General features: G+C 48.3%; 1 pseudogene; it reads left to right on the forward strand.

Annotated features, from left to right (window-relative positions):
* The window catches only part of LOC144504114 (large ribosomal subunit protein uL24-like), a 76,478-nt pseudogene extending 61,930 nt beyond the window's left edge, over positions 1-14,548 (forward strand).
* The last annotated feature ends 492 nt before the right edge of the window (positions 14,549-15,040 follow it).

Here is a 15,040-nt window from a genome sequence, read left to right on the forward strand (position 1 = left end):
CTCTCTCTCCACCTCCCCCACCTCCTCCCTTCCTACCTCCCCCCACCGCCTCCCTCCCCACCTCCCCACTCCCTCCCTCCCTACCTCCCCCATCCACTCCATCCCCACCCCCCACCACCTCCCTCCCCACCTCCCCACTCCCTCCCTCCCTACCTCTCCCACCTCCTTCCTCCCCAACCCCCTCATCCCCCTCCCTCCCTACCTCTCCCACCCATTCCTTCCCCACCTACCCCCTCCCCACCTCCCCCACCCCTTTCCTTCCCCACCTACCCCCTCCCCACCTCCCCCACCCCCTTCCTCCTTACCTCCTCCACCCCCTCCCTTCCCTGCCCCCACCCCCTCCCTCCCTACCTCCCCACCCCCTCCCTCTCTACCTCCCCCGCCCCTTCCCTCCCCACCCCCCCACCCCCTCCCTCCCTACCTCCCCCACCCCCTCCCTCCCTACCTCCCCCACCCCTCCCTCCCTCCCTCCCTCCCCCACCCCCTCCCTCCCCACCTTGCCCACCCCCTCTCTCCCCAGCTCCCCTACCCCCTCCCTCCCCATCTCTCCCACCCACTAAACCGAGCAACCTGACCTTCATCTCCCCAATGCGACATCTTTCAATGGTTGATGCTGACAGTAAGGTATCCGGGTGCCTTTTTTAAAAATTCATTTGTGGGACATGGGCGTCGCTGGCTGGCCAGCATTTATTGCCCATCCCTAGTTGTCCTTCTCACGGTCAGGTTGCTAAGTTCAGTTATGGAGAAACTCCAGCAAAACCGCATGGAACAGGAGAAGACGGGAGGGAGGGGATGGGGGGAGATGGGGAGGGAGGGGGTGGAGGAGGTGGGGAGGGAGGGTGTGGGGGAGGGAGGGGGTGGGGGGTGGGGAGGGAGGGGGTGGGGGAGGTGGGGAGAGAGGGGGTGAGGGGGTGGGGAGGGAGGAGAGGGAGGGGGTGGGGAAGGGGAGGGTGCGGTCAGGACCACACCTGAGGCCTCTCAGCCAGTTCGAGGAGAGGGCTTCAGAGCTCTGGGCTTCGAGTAGGACAGAGTCATCGGTGACGGGGAGCTTGACCTTGGATATTCACCGGGTAAGGATTCCTCCATTCGATGGAAACCTCAGAGTCGAATGTGCCGCCATCTTGGAGGCAGTTGATGCTGTCACTCGCACTCTCCTTTCTCACTTACTGGTGCCTCCAGGAAGCGGCCAAGGCCAGAGGAGGGGGAGAGGGTAGAGGAGGAGGGGGTAGAGGAGGACGGGGTAGAGGAGTGAGAGGACCCCTGTTCTAGTCCCAGCTCCACTATAGCCCTGAAAATTCTAGAAAAACTCAACAGCATCCATGGAGAGAGGAACTTTCTCTCGAAACGTTAACTCTGTTCCTCTCTACACAGATACTGCCAGACCGGCTGGGTTTTTCTAGAATTTTCTGTTAGCTTCCCCTCAGTTTGGCCCCGGAAGGCGGGATCTTGAGCCCAGACTCTGCGTGTGGGATTGCCAATGGGCCACAAAATCCGGAGAGAATCGGTAACCACGAGCCTTGCCGGCAACGCCAACCTGATTTAAATAAATTTAAATACATTCAAATGTATCTAGTCCCCTTGCCACATAATCCCCCCACCCCTTGCAGTATTTTCAACCTTGCCGACGTGAAGTTCTCGACAAGGTTTTTGAAATGAAAACCTGTCGAGGGATGGCGGGACTGATGTATGAGGAAAGGTTGACTAGGGTATGATTGTTTTCACTGGGGTTCAGTCGAATAAGGGGGAATCTCATAGAGACTCATAAAGTTCTAACAGGACTAGACAGGGTAGATGCAGGATGGATGTTCCTGATAGTGGGGGGAGTCCAGCACCAGGGATCACAGTCTGAGGATTTGAGGTAGACCGTTTAGGACGGAGATGAGGAGACAGCCTGTGGAATTCATTACCACAGGAAGTAGTTGATGCCAAAACATTGAATGTATTTGAGAGGCGGCTGGATATAGCACTTGGGGCGAATGGGATCAAAGGTTATGGGGAGAAAGCAGGATTAGGCTATTGAGTTGGACGATCAGCCATGATTGTGATGAATGGTGGAGCAGGCTCGAAGGGCTGAGTGGCCTCCTCCTGCTCCTATCTTCTAAGCTTCTATCTTTCTATGTTGTGAGTGAGCGGACTTACCAGTCTGTCGGCCGTTTACTATCAACGCTGTGATGGGGGCGACCTTGCCCACTTCTACATTGTTTAATGACATAACACGTCGCTCCCCCATTGGACAATCCACCATACGATGCACTGGATCTGGGTTATTTACTCTGGTTATGTATTAAGCTGGCCCTGCTTGCTTTTACATTTGTGTCTTAAATTATTCTTTTTCCCGCACCCAAAGCACGCTGCTCCTCTAAATCTACACACAAAGATCAAAGATCAAAGAAAATTACAGCACAGGAACAGGCCCTTTGGCCCTCCAAGCCTGCACCGACCATGCTGCCCCAACTGAACTAAAACCCCCTACCCTTCCGGGGACCATATCCCTCTATTCCCATCCTATTCATGTACTTGTCAAGACGTCCCTTAAAAGTCACTACCGTATCCGCTTCCACTACCTCCCCTGGCAACGAGTTCCAGGCACCCACTACTCTCTGTGTAAAATATCTGCCTCGTACATCTCCTTTAAACTTTGCCCCTCACACCTTAAACCTGTGCCCCCTAGTAATTGACTCTTCCATCCTGGGAAAAAGTTTCTGACTATCCACTCTGTCCATGCCTCTCATAATCTTGTGGACTTCTATCAGGTCTCCCCTCAACCTCCGTCGCTCCAGTGAGAACAAACCAGATTTCTCCAACCTCTCCTCATAGCTAATGCCCTCCATACCAGGCAACATCCTGGTAAATCTTTTCTGTACCCTCTCCAAAGCCTCCACATCCTTCTAGCAGTGTGGCGACCAGAATTGAACACTATATTCCAAGTGCGGCCTAACTAAGGTTCTATAAAGCTGCAACATGACCTCTCGGGAGTCGCTTCCCCCACACTGTGTTACTCTAAAGCTGCTCAAACCTATGGCATTTAGGGATTCTTCCTACTTCTGCATTCAACTATCTGCTTGAGCTTGATCCCGTGCCCTCGCTTCTGCTGCCATTACTATTCACGGTATCCTGCCTTATCCTGTGGATTGCGATGCTTTGCTCACCTTGTAACTCCTGGGCGCCCTTCTCGATGCTCTCTCTAACTGTCGCCATTTCCGTCCTTGAAAGTCAACTCAGACTCAGCCAAAAGTTTCCTTTGTACAGCTGCATTATTTACACCGCATGCCAAACAATCTCTTAAACATGTCATTTAAAGCGGGCACGAGGTTGCAATGTGCTGCAATCTGCTTCAATCTCGCGATGAAAGCTGCAATAGTCTTCCCCCGGGGCCCTCTCCACTGAGATAATCTTTGCAACGTTACCTAGGGTTTAGGAGAGTAATGCCCCTTTGCCAACTCAACGAGCTTTGCGGATGTCTTTGTGTCGGGAGCATCTGAGGGCATTAAACTTTAGATTAAGTTATATGCCTGGCTCCCACATGCAGTAAGTAAAATTATTTTCTTCTTATCCTTCCCCTCTGTTTCATTAGCCCTGGAAGAATTCTCTAACCTTTCCATATACTGTACCCACTTCTCAGTGGTTGTGTCGAAGGCTTCTAGCTCCTTCTTTTTCAGGCTGGGATCGATCTGATTCGCTCTGCAGTTTTGCAACAACATTCTCTTTGAATTCGTCACTGGAAATGGAGTCGATCTGATTTACCTCGTCGCCAGTATTGTAATTGCAAGGATCGGCAACCACCAGTTAGTATAACAAACAATGGCAGTTTATTTACTAGCAGATAAATATAGAGCGTACTTTCACAATGTTAACACTTCTCTAGGCTCTAGGATCTGTTCTGACTGCAAAAGCCCACACTCTGCCACCCATGCTCCTTGCCCATTAGCCGATCAGGTCACATAATACTCCCATTGTTTTGTGTAGTTTAAAGTTTATTTATTAATGTCACAAGTAGGCTTACATTAACACTGCAATGAAGTTACTGTGAAAATCCCCTAGTCGCCACACTCCGGCGCCTGTTCGGGTAGACTGAGGGGGAATTTAGCATGGCCAATGCACCCTAACCAGCACATCTTTTTCGGACTGTGGAAAGAAACCCACGCAGACACAGGGAGAACGTGCAGACTCCACACAGACAGTGACCCAAGCCGGGAATCGAACCCGGGTCCCTGGCACTGTGAGGCAGTACGCTCCTTAAAGGTGCCAGCTACTACAGGGGGCATAATTCCGGGCCATCTCATTTTTTAAAGATATTTTGAATAGCAGGAATTTGTGGGGCCTCGGTTCCTCCTCTCCCTGCTCAACTCAAATCCAAAACGCAAACTTGGGCTACAGTTAAAGATTGTAAAAATTGGAAGTCTTTTTTTTACTTTATATGAGAGGTATGTGAGGGAGTCCCCATTCCCAGCCTGGTGCCTGGCTCCAACATGTCAGTTGATCGTCGTGTACAGGCCAGAATCCTTATTGACGATGTGAATTCGGAAAATGTAGGCACTTAAAGTGGCACAGTGGCACGGTGGTTAGCACTGCTGCCTCACAGTGCCAGGGACCTCGGTTCGATTCCGGCCTCGGGTCACTGTCTGTGTGGAGCTTGCACGTTCCCCCCGTGTCTGCGTGGATTTCCTCAGATGCTCCAGTTTCCTCCCAGAGTCTGAAAGACATGCTGTGGTTAGATGCATCGGCTGTGCTAAATTCTCCCTCAGTGTACCCAAACAGGTGCCGGAGTGTGGCGACTAGGGGATTTTCACAGTAACTTCATTGCAGTATTAATGTAAGCCTACTCGTGACATTAATAAATAAACTTTAAACTTAAACTTTATTCGGTGTCTGCGCCCCATGCCCTGCCCCATCCCGACATTAAGCCTTTAAGTTTCCTCAGTGATTGAGCGACCAGATTAAGACCATAAGACCATAAGACATAGGAGCGGAAGTAAGGCCATTCGGCCCATCGAGTCCACTCCACCATTCAATCATGGTTGATTTCAACTCCATTTACCCGCTCTCTCCCCATAGCCCTTAATTCCTCGAGAAATCAAGAATTTATCAATTTCTGTCTTGAAGACGCTCAACGTCTCGGCCTCCACAGCCCTCTGTGGCAATGAATTCCACAGACCCACCACTCTCTGGCTGAAGAAATTTCTCCTCATCTCTGTTCTAAAGTGACTCCCTTTTATTCTAAGGCTGTGCCCCCGCGTCCTAGTCTCCCCTGTTAATGGAAACAACTTCCCTACGTCCATCCTATCTAAGCCGTTCATTATCTTGTAAGTTTCTATCAGATCTCCCCTCAACCTCCTAAACTCCAATGAATATAATCCCACGATCCTCAGACGTTCATCGTATGTCAGGCCTACCATTCCTGGGATCATCCGTGTGAATCTCCGCTGGACCCGCTCCAGTGCCAGTATGTCCTTCCTGAGGTGTGGGGCCCAAAATTGCTCACAGTACTCCAAATGGGGCCTAACCAGTGCTTTATAAAGCCTCAGAAGTACATCCCTGCTTTTGTATTCCAAGCCTCTTGAGATAAATGACAACATTACATTTGCTTTCTTAATTACGGACTCAACCTGCAAGTTTACCTTTAGAGAATCCTGGACTAGGACTCCCAAGTCCCTTTGCACTTTAGCATTATGAATTTTGTCACCGTTTAGAAAATAGTCCATGCCTCTATTCTTTTTTCCAAAGTGTACGACCTCGCACTTGCCCACGTTGAATTTCATCAGCCACTTCTTGGACCACTCTCCTAAACTGTCTAAATCTTTCTGCAGCCTCCCCACCTCCTCAATACTACCTGCCCCTCCACCTATCTTTGTATCATCGGCAAACTTGGCCGATTAAAGCAGATGCAGTCCTGGGCCAGTCTGTCAGGGTGAATACGTGCAACACAAGAAGGTGGCAGTCTCCTGGGTGGCCTCCAGAGTGTGTGTGTGTGTGTGTGTATGGGCATATGGAGGTCACTGTTAACATGGTGCAGTGAAGCAGATGTGGGGTGGGAGGCACTGAATAACAAGCTGACAGAGTGGCCCCAGGTCAGGCAGTCGGCTGAATGCATCTCCACCGGCCCTCTGTAAAAGCAGGCGTTTGTGCAAACTTTCTATCTGGCCACAAAGGAGAGAGGGCTCCTGTCTAATTGCTGCTGCATCCACTTAAAGAGGCCACTTAAAGAGTGACTAACTCCAGAACTAGCAAGGTAGAGTTGACCACTACGTTAACCACCAACCACATGTGGAGACTTGGGAATCCAGATGTGGCTGCAATAGTTGTATCTTATGACGGAAATATATAATAAACACTGCCATTGATTTGATTTGATTTGATTTATAATTGTATACAGTGAAAAATATTCTTTCTTGCGGGCTATACAGACAGAGCATACCGTTCAATAATAAGGAAAGGAGAGGCTGCAGAATGTAGTGTTACAGTCATAGCTCGGGTGTAGAGAAAGATCAACTTAATACAAGGTAGGTCCAGTCAAAAGTCTGATGGCAGCCGGGAAGAAGCTGTTCTTGAGTCGGTTGATACATGACCTCAGACTTTTGTATCTTTCTCCTGACGGAAGAAGGTGGAAGAGAGAATGTCCGGTTGCGTGGGCTCTTTGATTATGCTGGCTGCTTTCCCGAGGCAGCGGGAAGTGTAGACAGAGTCAATGGATGGGAGGCTAGTTTGCATGATGGACTGGGCTTCATTCATGACCTTTAGTAGTTTCTTGCGATCTTGGGCAGAGCAGGAGCCATACCAAGCTGTGATACAACCAGAAAGAATGCTTTCTATGGTGCATCTGTAAAAGTTGGTGAGAGTCGTAGTGGGCATGCCAAATTTCCCTGAGCCTGCGATCTCACTACTCACGTAGACATAGTGGGTATTTGTAAACTTTAATCTTTCTGTGCTTTTGTGGATAAAATGGTAAAAGCCAGAGCAGGGGGTGTCAGTGCTTTCTGATCATCAGCATATCAACATTCTTGGCAATCACAACAACAATCTGTATTTATATGGTGCCTTTAAGGTAGTGAAACATCCAAGGTGCCCCACAGGAGCATTGCAAAACAAAACATGACAGCGTGCGACAGAAGGAGAATTAGGTCATATGGCCAAAGGGGCAGCACGGTGGCACAGTGGTTAACACTGCTGCCTCACAGTGCCAGGACCCGGGTTCAATTCCTGGCTTGGGTGACTGGCAGTGAGGAGTCTGCACGTTCGTCTCGTGTCTGTGTGGGTTTCCTCCGAATGCTCCGGTTTCCTCCGGGTGCTCTGATTTCCTTCCACAGTCCAACGATGTGCAGGTTAGGTGGATTGGCCATGCTAAATTGCCCCTTAGTGTCCCAAGATGTGCAGGTTAGGGGCATTAACAGGGTAAATATATTGGGTTATGGGGATAGGGCCTGGGTAAAATAGCCTGTTGGAGAGTCAGTGCAGACTCGATGGGCCAAAAGGCCTCCCCCTGTCCCATAGAGATTCTACGATTCTTTGAATTAGGTTTTCAAAAGTCAAATAAAGGAGGATTGTGAGGTATAGAGGCGGAGAGGGGAAGGGAGGGAATTCCAGAGCTTGGGTCCTCGGCAGCTGAAGGTGCGAGATTGTAATCAGGGAGGCACTGGAGGCCAGGATTAGAGGAAGAGAGCTATCTCGGAGTGGGTGCCAGTTAGCCCAGTTGGTTAGATAGCTGTAGTGCAGAGTTGGGTGCCATTAAAGGTGTGGATTCAATCCTCATACTGGCTGTGGTAGCTGATGGGAGGCCTGCCTCATTGTCCTGCCCCATGTTTGATGTGGGGTGGTTCCCCCCGCCACCCCCACCCCACAAGCTGTATGATCAACAACAGCTATGAATGTGTGTCAACAGCACATGTGGCTGGCCAGTGGGAATTCCCCCCCGATTTTACCCATGGCAGCTCATGAATAAACAAGACTCTAACAGAGAGAGAAATACCGATGGTGTCTCTTAGACTCTGGTTAATTACTTTACCTTCCAGAGTTACAGGTATCTCGGGGAGTTGTAGTGCTGGAGGAGGTTACAGAGGTAGGGAGAGGTCAGGACATGGCGGAATTTGTAAACCAGGGTGAGAGTTTGAAAATTAAGGCACTGCGAGAGTGGGAGTCAGTGTTGGTCAGCAAGCACAGGGGTAATAGGAGAATAGGACTCGCTACTGGTAAAGACCCGGGCAGATGACCTCAAGAGGGGAGAATTTGAGAGGCTTCATCCTAGCCTCACCAGGCTTCTGAACAGGTTCTCTGGACAAATATCCTGGCTGGTTTCTCTGCTCCCCTTCCATCCCACCCCCTCCATCCCTGACACTATCTCATCTCTCTCCCAACGTCCCTGTTTACCAAAATAAATTGAAACCAACTGGAATATTCTTGCAATCAGGCAACTCACATGGAGCAGGGATGAATCCTGATACCTCCCTGAGTCTATCGAATTCAATCTTAATGGTTAAGTTACAGGGAAAGCTTGCACAGACTCGTGGTGTTGAGGGGTTGGGAGGATGGGTTGTTTGGAGGGTTGTGGCCTCCCTCTGACATCTCAACTTCACCTCTGCACATTCCAGACAAAGTCTCAGAACATGTTCAATACCTTCCCAAATCAGCTTTCCCTGTTTTGCTCGGTCACGAGCCAGGGTCTCCCGTGAGTCGGCCGGAATGTGTGCTCTCTTCAGAGATGCTTTGAGGACACCCTTAAAGTATTTCCTCTGGGAATCTCCGGCTGAATCTCCGAGTGGAGTCAGGTGTTGGGACATGTCCCAGGCAGCAGAGCCAGTTGTGACTGATTAGCTCCTTGAAGGTGGGCAGGTTGGCTTGAGAGAAGATGTTGTTGGAGCAACTTCATCTCCCTATCTCTGCAACTTCGTCCAGCTCTCTGAGGTCACCAGATCTGCCCTCTCATGTGTTGTTAATTTTACTTGTTTCACCATTGGCACCCATTCCTTTGCTTATTGGGCAATGATTCTAGAATTCCCTTTACAAATTTCTCCAACTCGCTACCTCTCTTTCTTCAAGGTGCTCCTTAAAATTTCTTTCTCAAGCCAATCTTTCAGTCACCTGTCCCAATATCTCCATATTTGTCAAAATCTGTTTGGTAACCTTCCTGTGAAGTGCCTGGGGTTGTTTCGCTGGATTAAAGGAGCTATATAAATGCAAGTTGTTGTTTAAGATGTAAATAAAGTAAAGTTTATTTATTAGTCACAAGTAGGCTTACATTAACACTGCAATGAAGTTACTGTGAAAATCCCCTAGTCGCCACACTCCAGCACTTGTTCGGGTACACTGAGGGAGAATTTAGCATGGCCAATGCACCTCTTGGCCTGTGGGAGGAAACCAGAGCACCCAGAGGAAACCCACGGAGACATGGGGAGAACAGGCAGACTCCACACAGACAGTGACCCAAGCCAGGAATTGAACGTGCAGACACTGCACAGACAGTGACTCAAGCTGGGAATTGAACCTGGGTCCTTGACGCTGTGAGACAGCAATGCTAACCACTGTGCGTTAGGATTTTGGAACAAGCTAGGTTGAGGTTAAGAAACAGACCAACAACGATCTAATTGAATGGTGCAAAAGGCTTGAGGGGCTCTGTGTGACCACACCCTCCCTGCCCCCCCCCCCCCCCCCCCCCCGCCAATGCCCCCCCACCCCCCGGCCCCTCTAGCCTCGCCACCCCTGCGATCCTCATCTTAATGTTGCACCCTGCTACATCCTGGTTGACTGAATGATCCAGCCACACTTAACATCTGGATCATACTCTGAGGCGATTGATTGAACAAGCAAAAGTGTTTTTTCTTGTTGGAACAGCCAGAGGGTGAATCAGCCGCATTGAGCTATCTTATCACTCAGCCAGTTCAGCCTTGGCTGCAGTTTTTCCATGCACCTCCATTCTCAGATGGGCTTTCGCTTTAGATCAGATTGGTTGTTGGCAGGGCACTGCGGCCGTGTAAAAACCTCCAACGGGTTGGTCCCTTGTCTGTGGTGAGCACTACTGCTCCCAGCAGTAACATAGAGCAGCATATTATTAATAGTTTAGCAGGAGGCATGCTATCAGGCCTCATTATTAACACAGCAAACTAGGTGTGACTCCTCACTAACGATTAGTTCTGTAAATAGTACAGTGGGGATGTTAATTGATTTGTTTTTAACACTACCTCCTGGCCACATCAAGCCTGGCTGCTGCTAATAGCGAGACAAACACAGGCTTGCCTGCAGCTTGTTAACTCAGGTCAAAACAGACCAATGAGGAGTTAATCACGCCGAGGATGTAAACACTGCTGATTCTTTACCTGTTCTATTGTCTCCCATGTTGAGGCTTCTCCAATCACCTGCATCAATCTTGCCATTCAGACAGGTGGGTATAGTGAAATCACATTGATGGGTGCACTTTTGTATCAACCCAGGAACCTTGCAGCAATTACCAATTCCCCGCACTCTAACCTGTTCCCGCCCAGCAATTCTGAGGTTACTATCTTTGAGGTCCTACTTTCAGTTTCCATCCTAACTCTTTATATACTGCTTGTAGGGCCTCTTCACTTTTGTTACCAATCTCATTGGCATTGATATATACCACGACCACTGGCTGTTCACCCTCCCCCTTCAGAATGCTCTGCAGCTGCTCCGAGATATCCTTGACCCTGGCATCAGGAGGGCAACATTCCATCCTGGAGTCTTTTTACTGTTGCAGAAGAGCCTGTCTGTTCCCCTTAATATTGAATCTTCTATCACTATAGCCTTGACAATCTTCTTACTCTCTTCTTGTACAACAGAGCCATCCATGGTGCCATGGAGTTGGCTTCTGCTACTATTACTTGAGAAGTCATTCCCCCCGACAGTATCCAAATTGGTGTATCTAATAGAGAAGTGACAGCTACAGGGGTCTCCTTTACTCTGCCTGGTGGTCACTCATCACCTTTCTGCCGATTCACTCTTTACCTATGGTGTGACCACCTCATTGCGTTGCCCACAACAATCTCAGCATCATGGATGCTCCACCCACCTCTCCAGCTCTGAATTGCAGTTAGCCAGTAGCTGTAGTGGGCACATTTCTTGCACACATGGTCTCAAAGGATACCGAAAGTGTCAATGACTTCCCACATAGCACAGGAAGAGCATATGTTTAGTTCCTCCACCATTATAAATTCCCCTGTCTCCAAGTGTAATCGGCCATCATTTGTCCTAGCTAATCTTTCCCTTTTCATATACCTAAAGAAGCTTTTACAGTCCACTTCATGCTTTTCCCTTTCTTAATCAGTTTCTTGGTCCTTCTTTGTTAGATTCTAAATTGCTCCCATCCTCGGGTTTATCACTTTTCTGGCATTCATATAAGTCACGGCCTTTGATCTAAGGCAATCTTTACTTTATTTGGAAAACCACGGTTGATTCACCTTTCTATGTGACTGTTTGTGTCTCAGAGACCATGTAGCATTTCTTTAAATACTAGCCATTGCCTGTCTACTACCAAATCTTTTAATGTATTTAACTAATCCACCATAGCCAACTCATCCTCATGCCTTCATGATTTCCTTTCTTCAGATTTAACACTCTACTTTCAGAATGAACTATATTACATTCGAACTTAATTTGAAGTTCTACCTTATTCTGGTCACCGTTTTCCAATCTTTACAGCAAGGTTATTAATGAGCCCTTCTCATTGCATCAAATAGCCCAATTCCGAGTTGGTTCTTCAATGCACTGTTCCAGAAACCCATCTTGTACACCCCCCAGGAATTCACCCTCCACAGTATTGGTGTTGATGTTGCTTACCCAGTCAATGTGTGAATTGAATTGCCTCTTATTACTGTATTACCCATGGTACATGCATTTCTAATTTATATCATGCCCAACATTAGCACAAGAGTTTGATGGTCTATCAACAACCATCGAACTTTCTGAGCTCTTGTTGCTTATCAGTTAAAGTTTATTTATTACTCACAAGCAGGCTTACACTGCAATGAAGTTACTGTGAAAATCCCCTAGCTGCCACACTCTGGCACCTGTTCAAGTACACTGAGGAAGAATTTAGCACGGCCAATGCACCTAACCAGCACATCTTTCTGATTGTGGGAGGAAACTGGAGCACCCGGAGGAAACCCATGGAGACACAGGGAGAATGTGAAAACTCTGCACAGACAGCGACCCGAGGCTGGAATTGAACCTGGGTCCCTGGTGCTGTGAGGCAGCAGTGCTAACCACTGTGCCGCCGTGCCGCCCTAACTCTACCCAAATTAATTTTACATCTTTTGATAGTCACATGAGCAGCCTGGGAATGGAGGGATACAAACGATTGGTCTAGTTGGACCAAGGAGCGGCACAGGCTTGGAGGGCCGAAGGGCCTGTTTCCTGTGCTGTACTGTTCTTTGTTCTTTGTTCTTTGTTCTTTATCCTTTCAAATAAAATACTCTCTCGTCCCTTATTAACTGGGTTAGCCCACCTCTTTTTCCTTTTTCCCTATCCCTCCTAAATGATGAATATCCTAGCATATTTGGTTCCCAGCCTTGGTCAGCCTGTAACCATGTCTCCGTAATCGCAATTAAATCAGACCCATATAGCTCAATTTGTGTAGTCAAATCATCAACCTTGTTGCGAATGTTGAGCATTCAGACTGAGTGCCTTTAATTCTGCCTTTTTAACATCATTCTCTATTCTCATCCTATTGGATGTTTGTCTCTGTGTTGGGAATTGGTAGGCACACCAGGCCCTCACTGAACCATTGTTGCAACAGGACAGGAAAATCCTTGACCCCAAGTCAGAGCTCGCCTGGCAAAGGACAGGATTTCACCCCTGCCGACTTTTTTAAAGAGATTTTCAAAGGGCAATACACCAAGGGGCTGTATAGTTACAGGACAGAGATCCTGGGAACAACTGAAAAATCAGCCTCTCTGAGGGGGAGGAGGTAAACAGGAATCCAGAGGTTGAGGGTGTGAGCTTGAGATTTATGGTTAGAGAAACCAAGCTCTTTAAAAAAATTCACCAAAGATCCTCAGGCAGCGCCTTCCAAACCCATGGCCACTTCCATCTGGAAGGACAAGGGCAGCAGATACATGGGAGCACCACCACCTGCAAGTTCCCCTCCAAGCCACTCACCATCCTGACTTGGAAATATATCGCCGTTCCTTCATAGTCACTGGGTCAAAAACCTGGAATTCCCTCCCTAACGGCATTGTGGGTCAAACCACAGAACGTGGACTGCAGCGATTCAAGAAGGCAGCTCACCACCACCTTCTCAAGGGCAACTAGGGATGGGCAATAAATGCTGGCCTAGCAAGTGGTGCCCAGGTCCCATAAGTGAATTTTAAAAATCTATATTGCGCACACATATTGAAACGTGTAAGTGTTAGCCTTGACTCAGTGGGTAGCATGACACTCGGCAACTTGAGCACATAATTCGGGCTGACCCTCCCAGTGCCATACTGAGGGACTGCTGCAATGTCAAAGGTACATTCATTCAGATTCAACCAGACTCCATCTCCCCCTCAGGTGAACATAAAAGATCCCACAACATAATTTCAAAGTCGATCACAGAGTTCTCCCTGGTATCCTGCAACAATATTCAACCCGCAACCCTCAAGGGGGCAGCACGGTGGCACAGTGGTTAGCACTGCTGCCTCACAGCGCCAGGGACCCGGGTTCGATTCCTGGCTTGGGTCACTGTCTGTGTGGAGTTTGTACGTTCTCCCCATATCTATGTGGGTTTCCTCCGAGTGCTCCGGTTTCCTCCCACAGTCTGAAAGACGTGCTGGTTAGGTGCATTGGCCATGCTAAATTCTCCTTCAGTGCACCTGAACAGGTGCCAGAGTGTAGCGACGAGGGAATTTTCACAGTGACTTCATTGCAGTGTTAATGTAAGCCGACTTGTGACTAAGAAATAAACTTTAGACATAGATATAGAAACTAGAAGCAGGAGTAGGCCATTCAGCCCTTCGAGCCTGCTCCGCCATTCATTATGATCATGGCTGATCATCGAATTCAATATCCTGATCCCCCCTTCCCCCCATATCCCTTTAGCCCCAAAAGCTATATCGAATTTCTTCTTGAAATCAGACAACGTTTTTGCCTCAACTACTTTCAGTGGTTGAACCTGCAACAGGAGGCCAGTATGAGTTCAATCCCTATGTAACATCTTCACGGAGGAAGAACCACAAGAGGTACCTCAATGCTCCATCTCATAGCTGCAGGAAAAGTGTCCTCTCCATTCTCTAAGGAGCTGAGGCAGGAATACAATGTTCACTCAATGCCCATATGAAAGGATGATGATGTTCAGGTCGTCAGAGGGCAGTACAAGGGTCAGCAGATCGGTAAAGGTTTCCAAGTGCACAGAAAAAAGTATGTATTCTATATTGAGTGAGTGCAATGTGAAAATGCCAATGGTACAACAGTTCATGTTGGCAATTACCCCAGCAAAATGGTGATCACCAGGTTAAAGCTGGACAAGGATGGCAGGAAGATCCTGCAACACAAGGCCAAATCTCTTCAAGTTGGCAAAGATAAGTGCAAATATAAGGAAGAACCTGTTGAAAAAGTGCAGGAGTAATTCAATATTGGAATTTTACTACTTTCAATAAAGAGTCAAAATTTACAAAAAAACCTACATTCTGTGATATTGAATTCCACACATTCAGCACTCTCTGGGTGAAGAAATTTCTCCTCACCTCAGTTCTACTTACATTAATAAGACAGGGGCGGCAAGGTGGCACAGTGGTTAGCACTGTTGCTTCACAGCGCCAGGGACTTGGGTTTGATTCCTGGCTTGGGTCACTGTCTGTGTGGAGTTTGCACATCCTCCCCGTGTCTGCGTGGGTTTCCTCCGGGTGCTCCAGTTCCTTCCCACAGTCTGAAAGACATTCTGGTTAGGTGCACTGACCCTAACAGGCGCCAGAGTATGGCAATTAGAGGAATTTCACAGTAACTTAATTGTGGTGTTAATGTAAGCCTTACTTGTGACACTAATAAATAAACTTTACTTTACTTTAGATGATCCAGTGATTATAACATCGCTGGTTGTAGGAACTTGCTGTGTATAAGT

Source organism: Mustelus asterias, chromosome 14, assembly GCF_964213995.1.
Source record: "Mustelus asterias chromosome 14, sMusAst1.hap1.1, whole genome shotgun sequence".
Taxonomy (NCBI): Eukaryota; Metazoa; Chordata; class Chondrichthyes; order Carcharhiniformes; family Triakidae; genus Mustelus; species Mustelus asterias.